Below are 9,150 nucleotides of genomic sequence, written 5' to 3'. Positions count from 1 at the left end.
CTCTGTCACAGTAGGCCCTCTGTATCTGTGAGTTCTGTCTGCATCTGTAGGTCCAAACAATCACAGGTTGAAAGTATTTGGAAGAAAATTGTTTTGGAACAAAACATACAGACACATTTTAACGTTATTATTCCCCAAACAATATAACAACTGCTTACATTATATTTACATTGTCTCAAGTAAACTAGAGGCAATCCAAAGTCTCTCTGAGTAGATTTATAGATTCTGCGTAAATACTTCACCACATGAGATTTGAGCATCAGTGCATTTGAGTATCTTGGAAAATATATGTTATACACATATAAACTCATTTAAAATAGACGGGTTTTGCTTACATGCTTGTCAATGCTAGAGTTCCAAGATCTGCAGTTGGTGAACTGAGGAATCAAGGCAGTCCCGGGGATGGTTTCTTGTCTAAGAAATAAGGAAGTCGTGTGTCAGGTTAGGAGCCAGGTGAAATTCACATTTTTATTCTATTCAGAACTTTAGTTGTGTGACCAATATCTAGTCAGCTTAGGTAAGGCTATCTAAATGTCTTTGTTTATCCATTCCAATGTGAGTCTTTCTCAGAAACAAACACACAGATAAACTCAGGCTAGCTTTTGGCTAGGTACCTGGGCACATTGTGCTCAAGTCAAGCTTGCACACAAAGCTCTGCTATAGCCAACAAGAAAGTTCAAGTTCAAGAGAAAAGATACAGATTTTCAAGTCTGACAGGAAAAGAGCCTCTTTGCAATTGTGTCTTTCCTTCACTGCATCTAGCTGTGTGCACAGCAATGCTGCCAGACTAAAGAAGTTACTGTTCACACAACAGAGAAAAATAAAGTGCTGTGGGCAAAACCATCATATGCCTCACAGTAGGTGCAAGCAATGTGTTCTCTGATGATAAAGTGATCCAAGTTCTGAAACGCGCAGGAAACTCCTGACAGATCCAAGAGTCAACTTTTCAAAGAAAGTTTTTCCTCTGATTCTTTCATTTAGGACAAGATTTTTCACCCTAGTGGTAATATGTGACTAAAAATGGTGGTTGTGAGCTTCCATAATTGTTCTGGAAACTGAACCAGGTCCTCTATAAAAACACCAAGTACTCTTAACCACTGAGCCATCTCACCATTTCCAAATGAGTTGTTTCATTTACAGCATGTTTGTCACCAAACGCACTGAGAGATGAAGTGTTTCGTAACATGGACTAATTTTCCAGCTACTTGGACAAAGACCCAGTGTCTCTTGGTGCAGTTCTGTTCTGGCACTAGCTTCTGAGAGACGGGATCAGTGCTGGGTAGTTTTATGTTAACTTGGCACAAGCTAAAGTCATTGAGGAGGGAGCCTCCATAAAGAAAATGCCTCAATAAAATGGAGCTGTAGGTTGGCCTGTAGGGCAATTTTTAAATTAGTGATTGGTGAGGAAGGGCCCATTGTGGGTGGGGTCATTCCTGGGCTGGTAGTCCTAGGTTCTTTAAGAAAGCAGGGTAAGTCATGAGGAGCAAGCCAGTGAGCAGCACCCCTCCATGGTCTCTGCATCAGCTTCTGGCTCCTGGTTCTTGCCCTGCTTGAGTTCCTGTTCTGGCGTGCTTTATTTATGAACTGCGTTGTGGAATTGTTAGCTGAATAAACTCTTTCTTCCCTGAGTTGCTTTGGCCTCGGTGTTTCATCACACCAATAGAAGCTGTAACTAAGACAGCATGTATGTGAGTTACTGTTCTTACTGATCTGAGAAAATCTCTGAAGGAAAATGGGTTGATTTGGCTCACGGTCTGAGAGGCTTCAGTGCCTTCCATGGGGAAGGCATGGGGGAGGGGCTGAGGCATGTGGTGACACTACATCCAGAGGCCGGAAGCAAAAGGAGATGGAAACTGGTGCCTCCACCTCTTTTCTCCTCTCAGTCCGTCCAAGGTCCCAGCCTATATTCAGAGGAGTCTTCCCCTCTCATGTAAGCCCTTCTGGAACTGCCTTCTCAGACCCAGGGGTGTGTCTCCTAGGTGATTTTAAACACTGTTAAGTGTGAAAGGAAAACAAACCATTACAGTGTGAGGCTGCACAAACTTTAAGGTATTTTTATTGTTGTTGTTTGCTCCTTTTCTGTTTGTTTGTTTTCAACACAGGGTTTCTCTGTGTATCCTTGACTGTTCTGGATTTGCTTTGTAGACCAGGCTGGCCCCAAATTCACAGCTATTTGCCTGCCTCTGCTTCCCAAGTGCTGGGATTAAAGGCGTGTGCCACCACCGCCTGGCTGTTTTTTATTTTTGTTTTTTGAGACAGGGTTTATCTGTGTAGTCCTGGACTCGCTTTTCAGACCAGGCTGGCCTTGAACTCACAGATTTCCACCTGCCTCTGCCTCCCAAGTGCTGGGATTAAGGGTGTGTGCCACCACCACCTAGCCAGACTTTAAGTATTAATGGCACAATTTCTCCCACTCCAGATGCCACCACATATGGGGAATCAGACTACACTTCTGTCTAATGTGGCTACAAATCAGAAGAGTCTCAGAACATTCTTTCTTCTCTGCATGTTTGATAACTATCTGGAATGATTTACAGTAAAGAAAGCACAACCTGCTGGGCGTGGTGGCACACACCTTTAATCCCAGCACTAGGGAGGCACAAACTGAGGAAACTCTGGAGAGGGAGAATATAGGGAAGAAAACAGGAACTACAGAGGTAAGCATCACCAACAGAGCACAAGAGATGGAGGAAAGAATCTCAGGCATAGAGGATACAATAGAAGAAACTGATGCATCCATCAAAGAAAATGTTAAATCTAAAAGGAGATGAAATCTAAGAATAATAGAAATAGAAGAAAGAAGATTCCTGGCTCCAAGGCCCAGAAAATATTTTCAACAAAATCATAGAAGAAAATTCATCCAATCTAAAGAAATAAATGCCTATAAACATACAATAGGCCTACAGAATACCAAATAGATTGGGTCAGAAAAGAAATTTCTCCTCCCACATAGTAATCAAAACACTTAATATACAGAACAAAAAAAAAAATATTAAAAGTGGCAAGAAGAAAAGGGCAAGTACCATACAATGGCATCAATTTCCACCAAAATACCAACATAATTCTTTACAGACCTTGAAAGAACAACTCTCAACTTCATATGGAAAACAAAACAAAACAGAATAGCTAAGACAACCCTGTATAATGAAAGATCTTCTAGAGCTATCCCCATCCCTGATTTCAAGCTGTACTATAGAGAAACAGTAATAAAAACATCATGGCATTGGCACAGAAACAGACTGGTGGATCAATGGAATCAAATTGAAGACTCAGGAATAAAACTACACATCTATGGACACTTGATTTTTGACAAAAAAAAGCCAAAACCATACAATGGAAAAAAGATAGCATCTTCACCAAATGGTGCTGATCTAACTGGATGTCTTCATGTAGAAAAAGTGCAAATAGATCCATATCTATCACCCTGCACTTAACTAAAGTCCAAGTGTATCAAATACCTTAACCCAAAACCAGAAACACTAAATCAATCTATTACAACAGAAAGTGGGGGGAAAGCCTTAAACTCATTGGCATAACAGACAACTTCCTGAACAGAACACCAACAGCTTAGGCTCTAAGATCAACAATATGTGGGACTCATAAAACTGAAAAGCTTCTTTAAGGCAAAGGACACCGTCAATAAAACAAAATGACAGCCTACAGACTGGGAAAAGATCTTCACCAACCCTACATCTGACAGATGGCTACTATCCAATATATATAAAGAACTTGAGAAATTAAACACCAACAAACCAAATAACGCCATTAAAAAATGAGGCACAGCGCTAAACAGAGAATTCTCAAAAGAAGAATATCAAATGGCTGAGAAACACTTAAAGAAATGCTCAACGTCCTTAACCATCAAAGAAATGCAAATGCAAATGACTCTGAGATTCCATCTTATATTTATCAAAATGGCTAAGATCAAAAACTCAAGTGACAGCACATGCTACCAAGGATGTGGAAGAAAGGGGAACACTCGTCTGTTGCTGGTGGCAGTGCAAACTTGTACAACCACTTTGGAAATCAATCTGGTACCTTCTCAGAAAATTGGGAACAGCTCTACCACTCCTGGGCCTACCCAAAAGATGCTCCACTATACAACAAGGACATTTGCTCAACTATGTTCATAGCAGAGCTATTCATAACAGCCAGAAGGTGGAAACAACCCAAATGTCCCTCAACTGACGAATGAATAAGGAAACTATGTATGGTACATCTACACAATGGAAATGCTATTTGGGTATCAAAAACAAGGACATCATGAAATTTGCAGGCAAATAGATGGAGCTGGAAGGTCATCCTGAGTGAAGTAACCCAGCCCCAGAAGGATATGCATGGTATATACTCACTTATAAGCAGATGTTAGCCATATAATAAAGGATAACGATATTACAATCCACAGACCTAAAGAAGCCAAGGGAGGATGCTTAATTCTCATTCACAAGGGCAAATAGAATAGACACCAGAATTGACTGAAGACAGGAAACAGGAAGGGAGCCTACTATAGATGCCCTCTGAAAGATTCTGCCCAGCAGGGGATTGAAGCAGAAGCTCAGTCTCACAGCCAAACTTGGGGCAGAGCCCAAGGAATCTTATGGAAGAGTTAGGGGTATAGAAGGACCCAGAGGGGACAGGAGCTCCACAAGAAGATCAAGAGCCAACAAATCTTGGCCCAGGGGACCTATAGAGACTGATGCATCAAACAAGGACCATGCATCAAGAGGACCTAGCCCCCCGCATCCCCCTCAGGTGTAGCTGATAGATAGCTCAGTCTTCATATGAGTCCCCTATTAAGGGGAGCAGGGGCTGTCCCTTTCAAGGATTCTGTTGCCTGTACTTTGATCACTTGGCATAGAGGAAGAGAATGCATCAGTCCTGATGAGACTTGATAGGCTGGGGTCAATTGACAGGGGAGAAGGGCTCCCCCTCTCTGAGGACTATGGGAGGGGAACTGGGGGTGGGGAGCAGGAGGGACGGTGGGACCAAGAGGAGATGAGGGAGGGAGCGACAACTGGATGTAAAGTGAATAAATAAATAAAATAAATAAAAAATTAAATATCTAAAAAATTTTATAAAATTAGCCTATACTTATTATGGAGGTGATATCTCACCCACTATCATAATCAAAAAAGACATAGACCTGTTGTATTTAGAATGTGCCTTATTTTACCTGGGGCTGGGTAGATATTAACCCTCTAAACTAACCTTACCACTTCCTAGCCCCCATCCCAGGCCGTCTGGTTTAATCATTTCTATCTGGGCTGCTTCCCCTCCATAATCCCCAAATAGCTGCCTTATGTTGTTCATCTGGGCCACTTCTTTCTGTGAGGAACTCCGGAGTTCCTCCTCCTGGCCTGAGTGGCTCTTTCCTAACCTGTAGCAAATCTGCTCTCTGTTTCTCCTCTGGTCCCTGTCTCCTACCCAAGATCCTCCTCTCTCCAAACCCCATGAACCTTCGCTCTGCCCCTTCCTCCTGCCCTGCCCAGGTGTAGGGCTTTTATTCAGGCAATCAGGAGGCAAGGTTACATAGCAATGCTTAGGGCACTTGAGTGTATGCTCTTAAAAGACAGCAAGCAGACCTTGGGAAGAAACATAGTTACTTAAACACAAAACATCAGACCATGCCGTCACAAAAGTCCAAACTGAGAATCTCTATTAAGTGTTTTTCTGCCTGGAGAGAAACATTTTGAACAGAGCTGCCTCAAATGCTTTGTTTTGTTTTGTTTTTTGAGACAGGGTTCTCTGTGTAGCCCTGGCTGTCCTAGACTCACTTTGTAGACCAGGCTGGCCTCAAACTCACAGCAATCTGCCTGCCTCTGCCTCTCGAGTGCTGGGATTAAGGGCGTGTGACACCATGCCCGGCTCTCAAATGCATTTTTATAGGGAACTTTCAAAGTCAACAAACAGAGAAAAACTATATTCTGGTTTGCAGTTTCAGGGGAAAGTAAAGCAAACAAGCAGTTTTGCAGAAGCCAAAACCATGCAGTTAACTCAGACATTTCAACCCTGCGATTCTAGAACAAAGTTGGGTGACTTCCTGCAGGACTTTTCCCAATGAGCATGGACAGGGAGAAAGGTCAGTTTCAGGTTAAACCAAAAATGGCTACAGATGGCACAAGACTAGGAACCTTTCCTCTGGTATACTTTTAGTGCCGGCACTTGGGAGGCAAAAGCAGGCATATATCTCTATGAGTTCAAGGCCAAATTGATCTACAGAGTGAGTTCCAGGATAATAGCAACAACAACAAAATGAGTTTAATGGCTTACTAAAAAACAAACTGAGGAAGTCTGAGGAGATGGTTAATTGGTTAAGAGAACACTGCTGCTCTTACAAAAGACTGTGGTTTGGTGCCTAGTATCCACATGGCTGGCCACAGCCTTCTCTACCGCCAGTTCCAGGGCAGGCTGTGCTCTTCTCTGGCCTCTGTACTCACCAAGCACAGACACAATAGGCATGTGTACATTCAGAGGGTACACTTATAATATGCACATAAAATAATTTTTTTTTTTTTTAAATCTTAAAAACAAACAAACTGGGGGCTAGGGATGTAAGTTAGTTGGTAGAATGAATACTTTCTTAGCTGTTGGGGGTTGGTCTGATGCATTTGTATGCTAATTAACAAAAAGCCATCACAGCTGGGCAGGGCAAATGAGATAGGCATGGCTAAGGTCCCCCACCCCCCACCCCACCCCGACTTGGAGAGACAGGGAGAACCTTGGGAAGAGAGTCTGGAGGAGGAGAGAGGAGAAGAAAGAAGGCCACCATGGGTTAGATGGAAGAGAAGGACATGGCCGGCGTGGATGGAGGATTTGGCCCAGACGAAGAACATTAGCAAGCATATGGGATTATGGATGGGAGGTAGCTTGGTAGAAATTATTAGAAGCAGATGGCATGGGATTTGGGCAGGTATCCCATACCTGCCCCACTATGGGAAGTAGCTTAGGGGGTTGATATCTGCCCTGTCCCAGGTTAACTAATGCTATTTTAAAATATAACAGGTGCCTGTGTCTTGGTTGATTGCTAGCCGTAATAATAGTAATTATAGGCCTGATAATAAACAGTATTAGGCCGTACTGGTAATTTAACACCACCGCCACCTGGCACTCTCAGAGCTCAGGCTTTGATATGCTGTCCTGCATACCCCTGTTAGAGTAGTGCACGCTGGACACCCTGGGGCTCAGGAGACGGAGTGGGAGAATCAGAAGTTCAAGGGCATTTCCAGGACACAGAGCTTGTGACTAGCCTGAGCTATATAAGACCCTATCTCAAAAACTAAACCAAATGAAAACCAAAACCAAATGGGGATCCAGGTGTGGTGTTGCACACCTGTCATCCCAGCTACCTGGGAAGCTGAGATAGGACCCTGAGTTGCAGGTTCAGCCTTGGCAACTTAAAGAGACCCTGACTCAACATAAATTTTTAAAAAGGTAGGTAGCTCAGTGGTAGAGAACTTCCCTAGTATGTACAGGCTCTGTGTTTTATCCACAGCACTGCAAAAAATTAAAATTAAATAAATAAGGGGCTGGAAGGACGACTCAAAAGTAAAAATAAATAAATAAATAAAGTTCAAAGTCTCTTCTGAGACTCGTTCAATCTCTTCACTGTAATCTCCTGTAAAATCAAAAGTCAAGAAGCAGAGTATATACTTCCAACAAGCAATGGGACAGAAAATACATTGCCATCTCAAAAGGGTGGCATGGGATCCTAGTGAGGAAATACTGGGCCAAAGTGAGATGGAAAACCAGCTGCTCAAACTCCAAGTGCTGTATCTTCCTGTCTGATGACAAAGCACGCTTCAGATCCCCAGATCCTTCCAGCACTGTTGATGGCAGCATACTTCTCTCTCTTGGGCTGCCTCCACTGCGTGTTCGCAGCTCTCCTCGGCAAGTATCCCACAGTTCGGGCATCTCCATCATCTTGGGGGGTCTCCAAGGCAATCCAGGCTTCACTTTCACAGCTTCACAGGATGGCCTCTCTGAACCTCCATGCAGGGACGTCCTTGTGCACATCTGGCCTCAGCAGACTTTCTTAGCCATGGAGGGAGTTTCCATAATCCTTTTCCTGTATCCTTGACTCTAAAGCCAGAGCCATACGGCCAGAGCTGCCAAGTTCTGTTGCTTGCTGGGACTGACCGCAACTTGGCTCCCTTCTTCAATTATATTTTCATCAGCTGTTTTTCAATGGTTTGCCTCATTGTTTAAGTTTTTCTTTGATTCCTTTTCATAAGTTGGAAGCTTAGCTGAGGGCAGGAGGTCTTGCCTTGAGGTCACTGCTCCCTTTATTCCATTTAGCGTCAGGCTTTTCTTTAAACTTTTATCTCCTTGAGCACTGGACTGAGCTCCCTTACAGTGCCTGGTGCTCCTTTTCTCCTCAAACTGTACATTTTATATTTTTCCATATTCAGCTTGCTGCTTTTCGTTATAGATAGAGACACAGTCAATACTAGGCTGCCTTGAAATGTCCTCTGCCCACATCGCCAATCCAAAACTCTTCAATATTTATTTATTTATTTATTTTGGACAAGGGCAAAAAGCAGCCACATTCTTTGCCAAGAAAACACAATGATGATCTCTAGGCCTCTTAATATTCTTTCCCTCTGAAACTTCTTGAGCTAGGCGCCACAGTTCAAATCACCCTCAGCGCTGTCTTCCATGCTCCTGTTAGTATGGCCCATTAAGCCCAACCTAAAGTGCCCAGCTGCTTTTCTAAAGCAAAGTTCTAAAGTCCACATTCCACCTACAAGCATCGCGGTCAGCCCTGGAACAGCTGTGAAGAGACCACACAACCACGGCAACTATCATACAAGAAAGCATTGGATTGGGGCTGACTTACAGTTTCATAGATTTGACCATTATCAAAAAGGATGTCATGCAGGTAGACATGGTGCTAGAGAGAAGCTGAGAATTCTACATCCGTATCCTCAGGCAGCAGAGAGAAAGAGACACTTGAGGTTCCATTTCTCTCCCGCACCGCTGAGAGCTAGGGGAAGTACGCTCAAGTGCGAGCAGCATTGGCATCCGGACAGAAACAGATGAAACTCAGAGTCTTGGGTTCTGCTTTCCTCAGGAACAGCAGGAGTGCGTGGAACGAAGTCCATACAATGAAACTGATCTCGTCAGGGATGTAGAAAAGAGTTTTCCACCATG

Source organism: Acomys russatus, chromosome 3 (genome assembly GCF_903995435.1).
Source record: "Acomys russatus chromosome 3, mAcoRus1.1, whole genome shotgun sequence".
Classification (NCBI taxonomy): domain Eukaryota; kingdom Metazoa; phylum Chordata; class Mammalia; order Rodentia; family Muridae; genus Acomys; species Acomys russatus.
The sequence above is the reverse complement of the archived record's forward strand: the minus strand, read 5'-3'. Positions refer to the sequence as shown.